Source organism: Schistocerca serialis, chromosome 2 (genome assembly GCF_023864345.2).
Source record: "Schistocerca serialis cubense isolate TAMUIC-IGC-003099 chromosome 2, iqSchSeri2.2, whole genome shotgun sequence".
Taxonomy (NCBI): domain Eukaryota; kingdom Metazoa; phylum Arthropoda; class Insecta; order Orthoptera; family Acrididae; genus Schistocerca; species Schistocerca serialis.
In genome coordinates, this window is record NC_064639.1 from 317,734,577 (window position 1) to 317,755,809 (window position 21,233).

The following is a 21,233-nucleotide window of genomic DNA, read 5'->3' on the forward strand; positions in this document are numbered from 1 at the left end:
TAGTGTATTTTAATATTACACACTGGAGCATATTACTGTTAAACATACTTCAAAAATAAAGGTATATGTAAAATAAGCATTTTATTTATCTTAAAGTCTTTCCTCTGGTGAAATACTGTTCCTCATTTGCGTATTTTGCTTTGTGAGATTTGGCCTCAGCATAGCACATAATTCATCAAAAGATGTCACAGACATTCTGAAATAGTTCATGAATTTTGCAGAGTTTTCTGTTAATTCGTAATAAATTGTGAAAAAATGTCCGTGTTTCTCTCGAGTATTCAATAGAGGATGAATGCAATATTTTCTTTGACGTCGGCGGCGTCTGTATTTCCTACTCAACAACAGAAAGAAAACCAAGACTTCCTCGTCAGAATACATTTCGGAACTGGCTGGCACAAGCACACATAGTCGCGCATTGCAACGATTGAAACGCGCGGCTGAATCGCGGCGACGAAATCGCCAGTGTGAAAGCAGCTTTAGCGCAGAAGATCATTAATATGTTCATACAATTGTGCTATACAGAATAGAAACAAAAAAAATTTAAAAAAGTTTTGATAGCTGTCTCGATAAAATTCCTTGTGGAATCTAAGTTGGTCAATCTTCAAAATAAATCGACTCAGGGGCAGTGGACGGGTAGTTTACTATAAAAGCATCCTCGTGCTCTTCAGCGGTACAATCAGTTTCGCAATATTTTACAAGTTACCAAATAAACATAAGCTATAGGTGTTTCATCGGTAATCACAATTCTTAGTAGAATCAATTTCTTTTTGCAATCAACACTTCTGTGTACATCAGTATAGTTATCTGCACGTTACGTCGATCATGTGCGACACGTGTCTGCAGGTTAAAAATCTCGATCGTTGTCGCTAGCAGTCATCAGTTACATTGTCCAAACTTTTGAACTGCATAAAATAATACTCTTGGCTGTTGTTTAAGAAAGTCTTATTTTTGTGTCGATTCTTATTTGCTTATTCTATAACATTGCCTGTAATACCTAAGTGGTTATCTTTGCCGATTTTATTCTTGGGCTAGTCTCTGTCTTGTTCCTATCATTTGCAATTATTACTCCATCCATCCTTTCAATACTACATTTTCATTTATTCCACCAACTGCCACGTATTTCACTTTGCCGATGTCAACGTTTTGATCGCACTTGTTCCATATCAGTTTTCTCGTCGTATATTTTGTATCCTCATGGGCTAGAATTAGCTGGTCATAGTGATCATCAGGCAAGTATGGTGAATCATGCCCACTGTTAATCCCCGAACACAACCAGAAAATTGGCGACATCATAATGTATACTCTTAAGCTTTCTGCGCGGAACGCTTCGATCAGCTGCTGTACGCGGATGCTGGAATGGTATCAGTTTTACAAGTTAAGGCTGATTTGTAGAGAACTGTCTTGCCTCCATTTGTGGAAAAAGTGGAAATACCACGGTGGCAGCTTGAACTAACAAGAGCTGTAAACAATAGATGTGACGCTGTGAGCAGGCAGTTTTACAGTAAGCAGTGCACGAGGGGCCGTAGGGTGCCAACGTTGCTGTGTTACAAATCGTAATGGGGCAACATCTCTAAATCAACTGTTCAAATCTCCAGAATGTTTTGAAGAAAAGAAAGTTTTTTAAAAGTTTGTCCCGTAAACCTTAACTCCCGAGCAAAAACAACGGCGTGTGGATGGTTGCCGCAGCTTGATTGAAATGCAAAACCTGGATAATTCTTTTCTGGAAAGAAAAAAATCATAACGGCTTATGAAACTTGCTGGTATCAATATGAACCGATCACAAAACGACAAAGTGCAGTAACTGACACGAAGGGTCAACGCTTCGACGGCATAACCAACATTGAAGCTAGGTGCGCGTGTTGAATAACATCTCAAAGAAGGTCATTTCTGTAAGTTTTATATAGTTGTATGAACGTTCTGTACGTCGTACTCAACTGAGAGGAGGCTATTTGGAATACCTGAAGCGGCAAAATCACCATCTACATTTATTTATTATTAATACAGTCACGAAGCTTTTTAGATTGAAGAGATAATCTACGGTCAGCCACCTCCGCATTAATGAAGAAACTCGTGACAATGTCAACCGGCCGAAGTTCGTTGAAGCATTTGCGAACATTCCAGGATGCTCAGTCACAGGTGTTAAGGACGTAAATCACTGGCTGTCAAATGACACTTGCAGTATCTGATGACAAAAATACCGCCGTTCGTATGTGTACAGACAGTGACGATAACGGTGATAGATTACATGCCGAAGTTGGCAACAATGCAGCTGTACTAAATAATGATTTATTTGAACGTCAGGCTCAACAAAATGGTTCAAATGGCTCTGAGCACTATGCGACTTAACTTCTGAGGTCATGAGTCGCCTAGAACTTAGAACTAATAAAACCTAACTAACCTAAGGACATCACACACATCCATGCCCGAGGCAGGATTCGAACCTGCGACCGTAGCGGTCGCTCGGTTCCAGACTGTAGCGCCTAGAACCGCACGGCCACTCCGGCCGGCTGAACGCCAGCCGCCAGAAACTTCTGACGAACTAATTACTGCGAAACGCCGGCTGGCATGATCGTGCTGCAAGACGAGTTACGAATCTGACACAGAAAACACTAATTATTTCAGTGTATACATGTCACTGTGACTTTTGTTTTAATATCCGATTACATTTTACGGGAAAATAACGTGCGAAGCATGTCCAGAAAGTAAATGTAGTATTTAAGAAAACAGGACATTGTTGCTACACGTGGTGACTGTTTCTCCACATATCTCCATCCGGTTGAGGTGAACTGCATGTGATGAGCTGTGGCACAAGCTTTTTTATGCGCTTCTCGAAGAACTCTTCCACCAGCTCCTTCCATTTCAGGACGTCTTTGTGCACCTCCTCGTTGGTTTGAACACAATTCCTCTCATGTGTGCTTTCGGGAAGGCGAAGAGATGATCATTGAAGGCGCCACGTCAGTGGAATACGGAGCTGGGGGGGGGGGGGGGGGGGGGATCATACCATCCCAGCCAAGCCAAATGCGTCCATGAGCGCCTTGATGGCTAACGCTGTGTGAGAACGGGTGCTGTCGTGCAACAAGCACACTCCTCTGGTTAGCATTCCACCCTTTTGTTCTGAATGCTTCTTTTGAGCTTTTTCAGCATCTCACAATATTGTTGTGCATTAATCGTTCCCCCTGTCGCGGAAATTCGATCAAAATTACGCCTTTTCGCACCAATTCACCAGTGAAAATAAAAGGTTCTCTACTCCTCTGTTCATCATAAACATTTGTTCTACCTGCTCTAAACTCCTTATTCCACTTACATATACTCGTTCTGTCCATAACTCATTCGACGTAAAGCGTTTTGATTCTCGAAAAAATTTCGGTAGGTGTTGTTCCTTTCGCGAGTACGATTGGTGGGGTTTCTTACCGACGTCTTTCACGCAACACGACGCTACAACGCAAGTTTAGGTGCTACCCTGTTCTAGCGACGCTCGTTCTGGTCAGGGGATCGTTCTCTACCCTTCACTGTTGCCAACCCTCGAAATCAAAAACCGCAGCCCGTTATGGTCGCAGTACACTTATGCCTAGGTGTAATGGTGTATTTACGTAAAAATAAATAGAGTAAACTTCCTAACTATGTAAATGATTTACTTCGTAATACCTAAGACATTGTTTGTCCTTAAGTAAAGAAGACTCTTTACACACAGTTCCAACAGTCCTCAACAATGGCAGGAATGTCTTCACATAGGCGAGATATTCCGGGCGGGAATATACGATACGCGTGGAACAGGAAATTTGTTGCTTGTTTTATGGACGGAAAGACGACTTTTGCTGCGCTGATCACGGAACGCAAGTTCATTAGTACCAATGGAACATATAATATTAGTCATCGTCGTTGAAGTTAAGTTAAATGTCTTATTACTGAACCATCCGCTTTGAAAAGCAACAACTCCTCTTCGTTTCTTTCTTTTCTTATTTTATTTTTATTTTTTTATTTACACGTCAAGTTCTGTGGGACAAAATTAAGGAGCAAATCTCCTAGGTCATGGAACGTGTCAGTACATGAAACTGCAACATAAAAGTAATAACAGATAAAAATAAATGTTTATGAATCCGAAAAAAGTTAGTCCATAAGTTTAAGTTTAAATGCAATCAAAAATACACTAAGAATCATCTTAATTTTTCAAGGAACTCCTCGACAGAATAGAAGGAGTGACCCATGAGGAAACTCTTCAGTTTCGGTTTAAAAGCACGTGGATTACTGCTAAGACTTTTGAATTCGAGTGGTAGCTTATTGAAAATGGATGCAACAGTATACTGCACACCTTTTAGCGCAAGAGTTAAGGAAGTCCGATCCAAATGCACGTTTGATTTCTGCCGAGTATTAACCGAGTGAAAGTTGCTTATTTTTGGGAATAAGACAATGTTGTTAACAAGAAATGACAGTAAGGTATATATATATTCCAAGTGAACAGGGGTCGACAAGAGGTTCGTGGACTTACACCACGTATTGCCCAAACCGCCCGTTTCTGAGCAAAAGTATTCTTTTAGAATGGGAAGAGTTACCCCAAAATATAATACCATATGACATAAGCAAATTAAAATAAGTAAAGTAGACTAATTTTCGTGTCGAACGATCACTCACTTCAGATACCGTTCGAATAGTAAAAATGGCAGTATTAAGTCCTTGAATAAGATCCTGAACTTGGGCTTTCCACGACAGCTTACTGTTTATCTGAACATCCAGAAATTTGAACTGTTCAGTTTCACTAATCATATGCCCGTTCTGTGAAATTTAAACGTCAGGTATAGTTGTAGTGTGTGTTAGAAACTGTAAAAACAGAGTCTTACTGTGATATAGCGTTAGTTTATTTTCCACAGCCCATGAACTTAGGTCATGTACTGCACTATTTGAAACCGAACCAGTGTTTCACACAACATCCTTTACTACCAAGGTAGTGTCATCAGCAAACAATAATACTACAGGGCACATCATTTATATAAATAAGGAACAGGAGTGGCCCCAACGCTGATCCCTGGGATACCTCCCCCCCTCCCCCACTTGACAGTACCCCACTCAGACCCACATCACAGCCGTTATCAACATTGTGAATAATGACATTTTACTGCCCGTTGCTAAAGTAAGAGGCGAACCAATTGTGAGCTACTCCCCGTATTCCGTAATGGTCCAACTTCTGGAGCAATATTTTGTGATAAACACAATAAAATGCCTTAGTCAAATCAAAAACTATGCCAAGCGTTCGAAAGCTTTTGTTTAACCGATCAAGTACCTCACAGAGAAAAGAGAATATAGCATTTTCAGTTCTTAAACGACTTCTAATGCCGAACTATACATTTGATAACAAATCGTGTGATATAAAATGATCAATTATCCTTACATACACAGCCTTTTCAATAACTTTTGCAAACACTGATGACATAGAAATAGGTCTAAAATTATCTACATTATCCCTTTCTCCCTTTTTATAAAGCGGCTTTATTACTGAGTACTTTATTCGCTCAGGAAACTGACCATTCCTAAAGGAAAAATTACATATATGGCTAAAAACAGGGCTAACATGTGCAGCACAGTACTTTAATATTCTGCTAGACACTCCATCATATCCATGTCTAAAACATTGGCTCCATTTATAACAAAATGTGCGAAGTAGGACAAGCCAAAAATGTGTTATATGAGCAACTGACGACTTTCGTGGAGTACTTGAGGTTTTGGAAGAAAAGTGGACGGTATATAAAGTTACTAAACATGTATCCATTCTATGAAATACTTTAAAAGACTACGTGGACCGCAGTTATGGCTACAAAGACAATGTGATCATTGGAAAATAATGGATAGACCGTTTATCCTTACGAGTAAATTGGAAGTTAACTTAATAACCCAAATGAACGGTTCGGCCTGAACGTTAACAGTATAATCCACTAACCATTGTTGCACAGCGAAATCAGTGCCTAAGGGAAAATAGAAGTCAAAGAACAAAATAAATAATAAAGTCTGTGTCGCTTGTGAAGAGAGCTACAGCCGTGGAAAGAATAAACGTGTTTGGATTCAGTGATGTTTTTGTGTGTTGGTTCCATGGACGTTGTCAGTCCATCGATTCACCTGATGCTACAGTATTTATTTGTAACACTTGCATAAATGTTGGTGACAGTGACTGATGCTGAAAATGAATGGAAAGTGCGTTAAATGAACATCAACAACGCAAAAGAAAATTATCCCGGAATTAAGCACATTATCACGAAATTAAGTACATAGTGTCACAGAACTAGGTACGCTAAAACGAAATTAGGTAGCATGGCCACGTTGTGTACTACATTTTATAACTTCAACAGTTTTTTTTATTTCTTAAATATTCTTTGTCATGGGTTAGTAGAGCAACGTATTGTTCTCTTACATGTAAAATACACAATATCTGGATTAAATAGTTGCTTTGCTTTTTAATTTACAATTCTTAATACCACGAAGTTAGGTAGATTTACCCTCTAATTTGCACGTTTGTGGTATTTATCTACTTCCATTTTAATTTCATAATACACTCTTGCTAAAATTTTTCATGATGAATCACACTGCTCCATTTTTACTTGACAAATCTTTTAGTTGGATAAAATCGTACACACGAGCCGGGATTCAGGATGTAAATACCACCTCCAGGCGCTACAGAGAGCAAGGAAAACTAAGACGAATTTTTCATAAAATTGATTAACATTAAAATGGACCATACAAATGTGAACATCAGAGCATATCTTGATTGCGTGCAAGAAAGAAGCTGCTTGCGAGATCCCAAGCGGGTGTGATACGAAAAGGTTTTCTGAGTCAGCCAGCAGCACACTGGGTAAACAGGACCTGACCAAAAAATAATTAAATGTGACAATAAATAAGCCCATATTGTCAGCCTAATATGACCTCTGAACCGACTGCGAACTACTAGACATACGACATGGGCTTAAGAAATTGAAAGTCATAAAGTGCCAATTTTCGAACCTCAACAGTAGCTCACTATGTAGGTGCCCAGCCCACCGCATAGCGTGGACGGACGCTCAGCAAGACCGGTCAACATACATGTATACGTCAGGGAGTGGCCGCAGCCGGAATTAATACCGAGGGATGGAGAGACCACCGAAGAAGTCACAGCTAAAAATACGGCCACACCCCCACGTTTCCTGCCAAACGCCACCTGCTAATAACAGCGCTAATACCACCCTACTTATGCATCGCATTAGCTAAGATTGGCTTGTTACGGAGCAAACAATAAAAACAAGACGTGCAATGTATAATGCAATCGTTAAGAAATAAAAATTATAAAAATATACACTGCTGGCCACCGTAAATGCAACACCAGGAAAGACAAGAGGTAGCACAACAAAATTTATTTTGTAGATAACATGTTGACCAAGTATCAAATGATTACGTTTACAGACGTCTGTGACATGTGGTTCCTGCCAGAATCAGTAGCCAGAGTAGCCGCCACTGTTGGAGATCACCGCTGCCACACGTCTCGGCATTGAGTCAAAGAGACGTTGGATGTGTTCCTGGGGTACAGCAGCCCAAGCAGCTTCCACACGTTGCCAAAGATCATCTGGCTTCCACACGTTGCCAAAGATCATCTGGTGTGGCAGCTGGGGATGTAATCTGGGTCACTCGTTGAGCAACCATGGACCACATGTTTTCTATCGGCGAAAGATCCGGAGAGCGAGCCGGCCAGGGAAGCAAGTTAATCTGGTTATTAACGAAGAACCTTTGGACAATGCGTGCCACGTGTGGTCGCGCATTATCCTGTTGAAATATGGCGGTGGCCGAGCCCTGAAAGTAAGGAAGGACAAGTGGCTCCAGCACCTCGGATATGTAGCGCCGGCTATTTAAAGTACCGGCAATGCGTACTAGAGGCGTGCGAGAGTAATATCCAATACTGCCCCATACCATAATACCCGGTGCAAGACCAGTGTGGCGGTGCATAATGCAGCTGTCCAGCATCCTCTCTCCACGGTGTCTCCACACTCGAATCCGATCATCGTGGTGTTGCAGACAGAAGCGTGCCTCGTCAGTAAAGACAACGTCATTCCATTCTGCCGTCCACATCCGTCTGTCATCACACCATTGGCGACGGAGACGTCTGTGGTTCTGCGACAATGGTAGACGAAGCAATGGACGTCTTGCGGACAGACCACTCTGCTGTAAACGGCGTCGAATGGTACGCGCAGACACTGGATGATGCGTTACAGACGCAATGTGCTGTGCTATGGTTCGGGATGTCACTGAGCGATCCGTCACTGCCATGCGCACAATTTGCCTATCAGCACGTGCAGTGCTGCACCGAGGTGAATGCGATCGACCACGTCGGTCCGTCATACCCTCCTGCATCCAACGGTCACATATCCGCATTACAGTTGTTTGGTTTCGTCCAACACGACTAGCGATTTCTCTGTATGATAATCCACAATCTCGGTAAGCTACTATCCTTCCTCTGTCGAACTCGGATACTTGATCAAACGATGTTCACTGTTGTCTACGAGGCATAACTGATCGTCTTGTGAAACAACCACAAGGTAAACACACGTGCCGAACGTACACTCCTCGAAATCGCCAAGCCTTAAATGGCGCTATGAGGTGGCGCCACAGGCGCGCGTGATGTGCGTCTGCGCTGAAATTCTAATCAGTTGCATATCTCATCGCTGCAAACCCATGGTGTAAATTTCACTTGATCCGGATGCTTCCTTCAGGGTGTTGCATTTACGGTGGCCAGCAGTGTATAACGAAATTGTCAACAAATAAATTTAATAAAAGCATAGTTCGAAATGGAAAAGGGACCAAACCGACATACCACAAATTAAACATAATAGTAGAAGATATGTCAGTACACATAGGCTCTCTGCTGAATCGTGTCAATGCGATTCACGCTGCAGAGTGTTGACCGATCTTCCGGGTGTCCACGACACTTATACGGTAAGCAACTTTTGAGGACCACAAATTGGCATTTTACGTCTTTTGGCCTTCATTTTAATTTCTGAAGCCCATACCACATGCCCAGTCGTTCTAAGTCACTTCATGGGTCACATCAGAATGGCGATGTGTGCTCATTTGCAGTTACATTCAAGGTACATTCAAGGTTTTTTTCGGTTAGGCCTCATTAACCATTGTGCTGCGGGTTGAGTCAGAGAACCTTTTAATGACTCACCCGCAAGGGATTTAACATGTAACTCGATAAACTTGAATGTTTTTCTTATTTTGTAGTGCCTGAAGATGCGATTCACATCCTGAAACCAAGGTTGCTGGATTACATAAAGCAGCACTCCGTCTTGTGGCCCATCGGGACCAATCGACCGCCGTGTCCTCCTCAGATGAGGATGCGGAAAAGAGGGGCGTATGATCAGCACACCGCTCTTCCAGTCCTTATGATGGTTTTCTTTGACCGGAGCCGCTACTACTCGGTCGAGTAGCTCCTCAATTGGCGTCACGAGGCTGAGTGCATCTCGAAGAATGGCAACAGCGCATGTCCGCCCGGATGGCCACCTATCCAAGTGCATGCCACGCCCGACAGCGCTTAACCTCGGTGATCTGACGGGAACCGGTGTCTCCACTGCTGCAAGGCCGTTGCCGGTGGATTACAGGACTGCAACGATTTTGTCGCATTCAAGGTATGACCTGATGTTCACATTTGTATGGACCCCTTTATTTTTTATTAATTTTATGAATAATCCCTGTTATTTTCCCATGGTTGGTTGGTTGATTTCTGGGAGGGGACCAAAAGTGAGTTCATCGGTCCCATTGGATCAGGGAAGGATGTGGAAGGAAGTCGACCGTGCTGTTTCAAAGGAACCATCCCGGCATTTGCCTGAAACGATTTGGGGAAATCACGGGAAACCTAAATCAGGATGGCCGGACGCGGGTCTGAACCGTTGTTCTCTCAAATGTGAGTGCAGTGTGCTAACCACTGCGCCACCTTATTCGGTACATTTCCATGGTTTTTTTTTTTTTTTTTTTTTTTGTTTGGAGTGCCTGAAGATGGGATTTACATCCTAAAACAAGAGTCGTGTGTACGATTTTATCCAAATAATGCATTTGTCAAGTACGACTGGAGCGGATCATGAAGAATCATTCTATTTTTTCTGAAGTTCTGGATTATCCGGATTTTCGATAATCCGGACGACTTGGTGTCCCACCTACTCCGGGTGTGCGAGGTGCCACTGTGCTCTAATCCAGTATTAATCACGACACGCGCTGTACAGTCGTCACCGCTTCCTCTATCCTCTATATGGTGGCTCGTGGTTCTGGGTGAGTTCTGAGCCGCGGCAGCCAGCAGTTTGAGTGTGTGCAGTGCGGACACGCCGGGCTAAAGGGCCAGCCGCCGCAAGGCGCGCTTATGAGTGAGTGCCGAGCCGCCTGAGCCGGCCTGCCTGTCCCGCTGGTATCAAAGGCGAGGCGCGGCTCTCTGAAGTCTCGCCGTAATCCATTAGCAGTCGGGGAGCGCCGCTGTTCCACTCCACCGGCCGCGCGGCCTCTCGCCGATGTAGGCAGTGGCTCGGCTGCGCGACAGCGCAGGCCCAAAACAGAAATTCGTCAGTTTTCGACATCAAAGGATCATCGCCTGTCCTTATTTCCGAGATCACTATCGTCTGTCTGAGGACACCGCGATACTATGTCAATCTTTTAGCGAATTTTATACTGTTTGGCTATTGCTAAGAAACAGAAACATCGTTGCACACTAATAATCACAGCCAATGATGGACGACGTGGATCATAGTACATACTTAATAGATGGAGTAAGTATCTACATCTGCATCTACATCTACGTATACACTCCGCTAGCCACCAAGCGATGTGTGGCGGAGGGCACAATTCGCGCCAAACTCATAATTCCCCCCTCCCTCCCCCCCCCTCCCCCTCTGTTCCACTTGCGGACCGGGCGAGGGAAAAACGACTGTCTGAACGCCTCAGTACGAGCTCTAATTTCCCTTATCTTTAAATGGTAATCATTGCGCGATTTGAAAGTTGATGGTAATAATATACGCTCTATATCCTCGGTGAAGATCGGATTTCGGAATTTAGTGAGCAGCCCCTTCAGTTTAGCGCGCCGTCTATCTGTAAGTATATCCCACTTCAAACTTTCTATGAGATTCGTAACGCTCTCGCGATTGATAAATGTACCAGTCACGAATCTTGCCGCTCTCCTTTGGACCTTCTCAATCTCTTGAATCAGACCCAACTGGTAAGGGTCCCATACAGAACAACAATACTGCAAGACTGGACGAACTAACGTATTGTAAGTTATTTCCTTTGTTGAAGGACTGCAGCGCTTCAGAATTCTACCAATAAACAGCAATTTAGAGTTTGCCCTACCCGTTACTTGTGTAAACTGATCATTCCAAAAAATGGTTCAAATGGCTCTGAGCACTATGGGACTTAACTGCTGTGGTCATCAGTCCCCTAGAACTTAGAGCTACTTAAACCTAACTAACCTAACGACATCACACACATATATGCCCGAGGCAGAATTCGAACCTGCGACCGTAGCGGTCACGCGGTTCCAGACTGAAGCGACTAGAACCGCACGGCCAATTCGGCCGGCCTCTGATCATTCCATTTGAGATCATTTCGAATAGTCACACCCAGATACTTGACTGATGTTACCGTTTCCAAAGACTAATCATTTATTTTGTATTCATACATTAATGGGGATTTTCGCCTTGTTATATGCAATAGATTACACTTACTAATATTGGGAGATAACTGCCAGTCATTACACCACGCATTTATTTTCTGCAAATCCTCATTGATTTGTTCACAGCTTTCATGTGATACTACTTTGCTGTAGACTACAGCATCATCGGCAAATAGTCTAAGGCCGCGGTCAATACCATCAACCAGATCGTTCATGTAAATCGTGAAAAGCAGCGGCCCTATTACGCTGCCCTGGGGCACACCTGAAGTTACTCTTGTTTCTGTTAAAGTTACCCCGTTCAGGACGACATACTGCTCCCTGTCTGTTAGAAAACTTTCTAGCCAACTGCATACGTCATCGGATAGACCGTAAGCGCGCACTTTATGGAGCAAGCGACAGTGCGGAACTGAGTCGAACGCCTTTCGAAAGTCGAGAAATATGGCATCAACCTGGGAGCCAGTATCTAGAGCCTGTTGTATATCACGCACAAAGAGGGCCAGCTGCGTCTCGCATGGCCGCTGTTTCCTAAAACAGTGCTGGTTTCCGCAGATAAGCTTCTCAGTCTATAAAGGTCATTGTGTCTGAACACAAAATATGTTCCATGATTCTACAACAAATCGATGTCAGTGAAATTGGCTGGTAATTATGTGCATCCGATTTTCTACCCTTTTTCCCGTGGAACTTTCTGCTGTTCCAATGATTTCTGATAGATGATGTATAAGAATGGTGCTATATTTGTAGCATAGTTCACATATAATCTCACGGAGATACCGTCTGGGCCAGATGCTTTCCTGGCGTCTAAGGATCTTAACTGTTTTACAATCCCACATACACTAAACACTGTGTCAGCCATCCTTGCGTTTGTTAGATAATTGAAAGGGGGAATAGTGCTGCAGTCCTCTACCGTAAACGAGTTTTTGAAAGCTGGGTTTACAATTTCGGCCTTCTGTTTATCATCATCAGTTACATTACCCGTACTGTCAGCAAGAGAAGGTATTGAATTATTTGTAGCGTTCATACATTTTTCTTTATAACGAAATATGGTGGGGAAAGCAGGATAACAGACGCAAATAACACAGGTGAGACTCTTAACGTAAAGATCGATATCAGACTTTAAATTCAGAATATGCCTCCTCGGGCACTAATGAACATTTTGCACCTGTTATTCATGGTGGCGACCAAACCGTTGAGGGGTCCTTGAGCGATATTGTCCCACTTCTCTCTCAAGGGTTTTTCAGTTCTTGCACGGGTTGGGGATGGGGTGTTCGTTGAGAAACACGTCTTACAAGAGCATCCTAGACATGTTCTACAGGGCTTAGGACCGGCAAGTACGCAGGCCATTTCCGTACGTTCAATATCTTCACTTTCCACGGTGTCAGACACCTCATGGGTCCTTTGTAAGCGGACATTGCCGTCCATAAACAGAAACTCGGAACCTATGGCACCTCTAAACAGGCGGGTAATATCCATAATAACCTCCCTGCAATACCTCTATGCTGTAACGATATCTCACGCAAAGATATGCAGTGGGTTTCGGTCACTGTGCACATTTCCTGCTCGCACCGTAATGCCTATGCCATACCGATGATGTTCATGGACATTCTGTGGTGTGTGACATGTTCCCCTCTACACTAACTAGTGGCTAGAGTCACTTGCCACGGTGAAGCGGGATTCGTGAGAGAGCATCACTCTGGGCCACTGTTGCTGACCCCAACCAAAATATTCACAACACTAACAAACTCTTTCTCGATGATGGCGTGGTTAAGAGGAATGCGTGTAACAGGCATTGGAGTATACAATGCAGCCAGATTTAATGTCGCAAAATGGCTGTGGAAGAGACATTGTGGCGAAGACACGTGTACCGGTAGCGGTTTCAAAGTCTTCACGGATCCGCTTAGGAGTAAGTTATCTGAATCTTTTAACCACTATGGCTACGAGTTGAACCTCTTGCGGTATGAGCGTCCGTCTACTACCAACGGAATGCTTTCTCATAGCATTACCTCCTTCGCCGGTCTTTTTTGATGACGGGATGATACTTTTGGACACACCCATTACTGTGGCCAGAGTAGTGACACTTTGACTGCCTTCTAGCCATCCAACTGCTCGTCCGCGATGGTAAGTACTGAAATGATGTCTTGTAAACATGTTGCAGTATCACACTGAATGTCGCACTAATCGCTTCCATAACAACCTTCATCATCGTACTGCATGAACTGTGAAATGCATACAGTGTCTTCGTGCACAGGCTTCGCTATCATTGGCCGTGTGCTCCGTAGCAACTGTCGATTGCCCCGTAGCAATTTGCCAATTATTCCTTAGCAAAAGTCGATGTTTCTTAGCAGCAGTTGTCTAGCAGTCTACATCTGCCTACCTCTACATACGAGGGTTTTTCGAAAAGTAAGGTCAGATTCCTCATAGAGCGTACACCGTCAGAGATTTGTTTTGAAAACTGTTTTTGTTTGTAAATAACTTTTCTGCTACCAGTCTCCATTTTTTTCATATTTTACATGACGGGTTTCGGTAAATGATTCCAATTTTCAAGTGTTTTTTCTCTTTGTACTATGCCATTTTCAAGTAATGTTTACGATGTGAGACGTGCTGCTTTGTTTTGTTGGCTTTCTTGCAATTTGTAGGAACGTACAGTTTTTAGTTAGTTGCTGATTTTTGTATGTAGCTAGTGGCGAAATTTGGAAGAACCTGTACTTACAGTTTTCTTATAGTCCAAGACTCCATGTCCATCCCAAAACACGGTTGCCTTTAACTTGCATGTTATTGTCAGCTTGACGTTGACATTGACTGCCGATGTCGTGTAATGCCATTCCATTGACAGAAGTTTGAACTCTGGGATCACGTGAGAAACCTCCGGCTCGTCCCTCTGTGACAATGGTCTCTAACAATTAATCACCATCCTATCCCAATGCTATCGGTAGAAAAAAATCAAGAGCACAAACCATTCTATCCATTTTCTGTTTCTCAGTAAGCAGCCTGGGAACCCAGCGTGCACACATTTTTCGAGACTGCTGCTTCACAGAGACAATTTGGCGCAAAGTTGTTCTACCCAAATTTGACAATTCCAATGATGAATCTGAAAATGTGAATCGCCAGTCTTCCAGAATTTCTTCGTCCACGGCTATGGCCAAATCTTCTGAGATCACAGATGGTCTGCCTGATCGCGGTTCATCACAAATATTTTCCCGTTCATCCAAAAAAGCTCTCAACTGCTTAACGCATATTGCTGTTAGTCATCGCACTGGGGTCATACACCTCATCTTATCTGTCGATGAATTTCCGCTGCTACAACGTTCCTTGCTCTTGTAAACCGAATCACTGACCGTATTTCACAGTTGGTGAGCTGATAATTTGTTTCAAACATTTTGAACTGACACTTTAAATAGCACACCGCGACAATATCAATGCCAATGGCGGCGTTTGGCGAGCAACACATGCCGGAGGTTGGTGCGCATGCGCATTTCAACGTCCGCGCGACATTCAGTTAGCTACGGCGATTCGGACCTTACTTTACAAGTAATCCTCGTACAAACTCAAGCACGACACGGTACGTAGCGGAGATTACATCGTACCACTCCCAGTCACTCCCTTTCATGATCCTGTTGCAAATGAAGCGGGGGAAAAGTGACTGGCTATATGATTTTTATGTGTCCTCATTTCTCTTGTCTTCGCCGTCATCATGAGATGTGTACGTTGGCGGTAGTAGAGTCTATCTGCAGTCAGCGGCAAATGGCAGTTCTCAAAATTTTCTCAACAGTGTATGCCGAAAGGAACCTTCTTCCCAGGGATACCCATTTGAGTTCACGGATCGTTTTCGTAATACTCGCGTGTTGATTGACTATTCGTGTAACAAATCTGGCGGAATCTCTTAATTACTTTAATGTGCTCCCTCAATCCCAACTGATGGGAATCCCAAATACTCGAGCAGTACTCAAGAATATACGCGGCTTCCTTTATAGACGAGCTACACTTTCCTAGAATTCTCTCAATAAATCAAATTCGACCATTCCCCTTGTCTACTACCCTTCTTTCGTGCTCGTTCCATTTCGTATTGGTTTGCTACGTGATGCCAAGACATACAGGCTGTCTTTCCTAAGAGTAGTTAGGGACCGCTCTGTCGAAAGGGCACGCAATATTCCGCATTGAAAAGTTTTTGTTTGCAACTGGAAACAAACCGACGCTTTCCGTCGACCCTTTGCGTCGCATAAAGGACTTGATGAGCGCTGTTACTCTGGGATGAGTCCAGCTACAGAAAGCAAAACCGAAATTGCGAATATCTACTGAAACAGCAGAGAAAATACGCCTGACGAGTCTGAGAAGAGACACCCTGCGCAATCGACGTGATTTGTCTCAAGCAGCACCAAATTGAAACTCCGAGCGACACATATTTTAGACTGAATTAAATTAAATATATTCTCTGTTGCTATTACGATTAGACTTCAGCTCCGCAGAGTATTGGTGACATACTGACGAGCGAGTATTTTCGTTGATGGATACCTCATGGACATCGAAAAACCCGTCACTTAATGCTACGTGCAACGCTGGATTTAAATTTTAGTGTGAGCAGTTGTGAAACATTTTATGAAATTCTAAACCAAACCCCAAAGTTAATGTTATTTAAAAAATAAATATATACTTCAGTTACTACCGTTTCTCTCCTAATTTCAATGCAAAACGACACCTTCAGTGACTCATTCTTAGTCCCCACCAACAACCACAAAAATGTCCTGCATTGACTTTTCATAACATTAATCATCTTGTATTGTATGTTAACCGGGGACCTAGAAACGATGGAGAGGCTCCGTCCCTGCCGCAGCCGCAGTTGTCCACAACCCCACGACTACCGCAGTCCACTTCATCTCTCTGCCGCCCGACACCGAACCCAGGGTTATTGTGCGGTTCGGCCCCCGGTGGACCCCCCCCCCCACCCCCCCCCCCACCCCCCCCCCCCCACCCCAGGGAATGTCTCACACCAAACGAGTGTAACGCCTATGTTTCCGTTGTAGAGTAATGGTGGTGTACGCGTACGTGGAGAACTTGTTTGTGCAGCAGTCGCCGACATAGCGTAACTGAGGCGGAATAAGGGGAACGAGCCCGCATTCGCCGAGGCAGATGGAAAACCGCCTAAAAACCATCCACAGACTGGCCGGTTCACCGGACCTCGACACAAATCCGCCGGGCGGATTCGTGCCGAGGACCAGGCGCTCCTTCCCGCCCGGAAAGCCGCGCGTCTTACTAAATCTTTACGAAAATACTCCCACTTAACTTCGAACATTTCACATACATTGACGGTACTCTATGAAATCATTTGGCGGACTCCGTAATCCAATGGAAACAAGTGTCTCGCTCTGTGAACCTACGTTGTCGTTCTGCGTCGCTCTAACCGTGCTGCAACTCGAAGAGATCCACCACCGGAAGAAAAAGTACTCTGCAAGTGTACGCGCTGCGTCTGCAAGATGATCAGAAACGGCGCATAATAAAGATTTATCTGTTTCCTTATCTCAGCAGCTCTGAAATACGTAATATTTTAATATTATTAAGAGCTGCGGGGCTGCATTTGTATAGTTCGGTACGAATAAGTTTTCACATATAGGTTGTCTCATTTGTGAAAACTGTATTTTCGGAAGCGCCTACCTAATTTACGTTTGAGACATTTTATTCAAGTTTTTATGGCGTTTTGAATTATATGTATGTATCTTACGGAACTATAGAAACTATATTTTTCATTTTCCATGTGACGGCTGATCACGGGGAGAAAGCGTGACGCTTTTGAAGACGGGCCGCGCTAGGGAATATCCAGTCGCAAGCTACAACGCGCCGAAAGCTGTCGCCTCTGAGAGCAAAAATCACATATTGTCCCTGCTTTTTTCCTTGAGACTTCTACCGTATTTTTTGTAACGTTACGTAAATGGAATTCGTTTTGAGTGGAGTGACAAGGACCGTGTTTGAATACGACTCGAAATCTTCGAGCAGTTTATATCAAAGTTCGGGAAATCTCAGATTCTGTTCGGTCTTTAGATCGGCCTGCGATCTAGTGAAACACGGAATGAAATATCTAAGAGGGTGCAGGTAATATGCAACAATGGCAACTAATAAATAAATAAATAGAACTGCAATCGTTATTGTGTCTAATTCTCGAGTTTTCGTTCCTCCCGCCATCTGGTGACTTCTGGTGGTACTTTGTTCAAGGTGCGTCTAGATGCTGCAATTCATTCTCGCGATGGCCGTTAGTCTTTTATAACGATATTATGCGTTTAACACATGAATAATTTTCTTCCTTGTTTTTTCTTAATCTTTCCCTCTTCTTTTCAAGCATCTTAAAATCTGGTAACGTTTATATCCGTTGTTCTAATACGTGAATATGGATTGGACGCTCATTGGCACCATACTCGGTAAACTATTAGTCTCCGATGAACAAATAAGATAATGCACTACATTTTGTGCGTGTGTGTGTTACCACAAATTTCCAAAGAACTTCGTTTTCATCTTTGCGTAATACTTTTAGAAATCTGCATAAATGTTTGTATGTCCATACACACCGGTACGGACTGAAAGTTATCCCCTGGCACGCAGGCGTCATGCTCTCTTCCCAAGCAGGTGTGTCAAAGTGTATTGTTTGCTGTTCCACTGTCAGTATGTCGAGAATATGTGCCTACAGGAGTTTGTGCAATGGTACGACGTTTTTTTTCCCTCGGCTTTACGAAATTGTCAGATTTCAAGCAGAGTCATAGCTTGTTGTTCTGGCTAGTTCGTATTTTTTCGCGTATCCTTCGCACCCACGCCGGGCGTCTCAGATGTCACAAGATTGTTCGAGTAGGTTCGGTAGGATTTGGCAAGCAGTAGAAGTTCCCGCCGTGTCCGGCGAGCATTGTCTTGCTCAAATTAAGTCTAGGAAACCGAGCTCATCACTGCAGACAATTCCACTCCAGTAAATGAGATTGCAGGACGGAGCCGTATCTTGGGACATACCGGACAGCAGGGGTATAGCAACCTGACTGTCGCTAGCCATACAACTCAACAGCCAGGGGTGATGGTTTGGGTTCCCATTCTTTTCGCAGTAGCATCCCTTCGGTTATCATCCGGGGCTTCATTACAGCACAGAGGAACGTCGACGATATTCTACGTCCCGTTTTGACGCCCTTCATGACAAGCCATCCTGGGTAACAAGATAATGCTCGCTCGCATATTGCAAGTGTTTCTACTGCTTGTCTTCATTATTGCCATACCTTACCATGGCCAACAAGGTCGCCGGATATCCAATCAAAAACGTTTGGAGCATTAAAGGCAGGGCTCTCCAACCAGCTCGAGATTTTGACGATGTAAAGTTCCAATAGAAAAGAATTTTGCATGAAATCCCTGTGGAGGACATCCAACAACTTTCTCAATCAGTGGCAAGCGGAATAAATACTTGCATAAGGGCCAGAGACGAATCAACGCATTATTGACTTACTCAATTTATTAAGCTCTTTGTCTTGAATGAATCGTCCAATTTTTCTGAAATTGTACTCAATTGTTTGTATCTACATCTGCATCATTTCTACCGATTTAGGTTCTGTTTGGATAATTCCTTCATGGTGCGTCGTGTCTCTTTTCTTTTTTTTTCCTTCTTAGTCCTAGTATAAGTGCTGTCTTACAGACTCCAACAAGATATGAGGATATGAGCATTTTTAAAACGGGCCATCGTCGTAACAAATTGATCAAGTGAAATAAATGACTGCTATGATTTAGGCACAGAAAATGTGGGAAATTGAATTGTTTTTAGCTTTAGTATCAGTTTCAAAAAAATTGATTTCATTGCATGTGGACTCAGATGCATTTGTCACAGAACTACACTACTGGCCATTAAAATTGCACACCACGAATATGACGTGGTACAGACGCGAAATTTAACCGACAGGAATAAGATGATGGGATATGCAAATGGTTAGCTTTTCAGAGCATTCACAAAAGGTCGGCGCCGGTGGCGACACCTACAACGTGCTGACATGAGGAAAGTTTCCAACCGATTTCTCATACAAAAACAACGGTAGACCGGCGTTGCCTCGTGATACGTTGTTGTGATGCCGCGTGTAAGGAGGAGAAATGCGTACCATCGCGTTTCCGAGTTTGGTAAAGATCGGATTGTAGCCTATCACTACTGCGGTTTATCGTATCGCGATATTGCTGCTCGTGTTGGTCGAGATCCAATGACTGTTAGCAGAATATGAAATCGGTGGGTTCAGGAGGGTAATACGGAACGCCGTGCTGGATCCCAACGGCCTCGTATCACTAGCAGTCGAGATGACAGGCATCTTATCCGCATGGCTGTAACGGATCGTGCAGCCACGTCTCGATCCCTGAGTCATCAGATGGACACGTTTGCGAGGCAACAACCATCTGCACGAACAGTTCGACGACGTTTGCAGCAGCATGGACTATCAGCTCGGGGACCATGGCCGCGGTTACCCTTGACGCTGCGTCACAGACAGGAGCGCCTGCGACGGTGTACTCAACGACGAACCTGGGTGCACGAACGCCATACGTCATTTTTTCGGATGAATCCAGGTGCTGTTTACAGCATCATGATGGTCGTATCCATGTTTGGCGTCATCGCGGTGAACGCACATTGGCAACGTGTATTCGTCATCGCCATACTGGCGTATCACCCGGCATGATGGTATGGGGTGTCATTGGTTACATGTCTCGGTCACCACTTGTTCGCATTGACGGCACTTTGAACAGTGGACGTTACATTTCAGATGTTACGACCCGTGGCTCTACCCTTCATTCTATCCCTGCGAAACCCTACATTTCAGCTGGATAATGCACGACCGCATGTTGCAGGTCCTGTACAGGCCTTTCTGGATAAAGAAAATGTTCGACTGCTGCCCTGGCCAGCTTATTCTCCAGGTCTCTCACCAATTGAAAACGTCTGGTCAATGGTGGCCGAGCAACTGGCTCGTCACAATACGCCAGTCACTACTCTTGATGAACTGTGGTATCGTGTTGAAGCTGCATGGGCAGCTCTGTTTGACTCAATGCCAAGGCGTATCAAGGCCGTTATTACGGCCAGAGATGGTTGTGCTGGGTACTGATTTTTCAGGATCTATGCACCCAAATTGTTTGAAAATGTTATCACATGTCAGTTCTAGTATAATATATTTGTCCAATGTTTATCATCTGCATTTCTTCCTGGTGTAGCAATTTTAATGGCCAGTAGTGTATTTCGCCATTTACCACGAAACTTACAGCACGGATCTGGGGTGCGCTCTCACGCCCAGGTGTTATAAGTCACAGAGGACTGGATTCCACGATAACTCGGTGCCCAGTGCAAGTGCACCAGGAAGATCCCTGCAGGGGGCCGCGAGACGCTGTGCGGTGCAGCGAGGACGTCTCAGTGGGACGTAATCTGACCGGGGATCGATACGGCGGACAGCCGGAGCACAGGCACGCACGGCGTCAGCCGCAGCTTTCCCCCACAGCTGTTCCCGCGGACGCCGTCGAGCGCCCTACATCATCACCGCTACTCTGCTGCTGTCCTCAGTGCACCGGAGAGGTGCCTGCGTACTGCGTGTACACGTTTCAA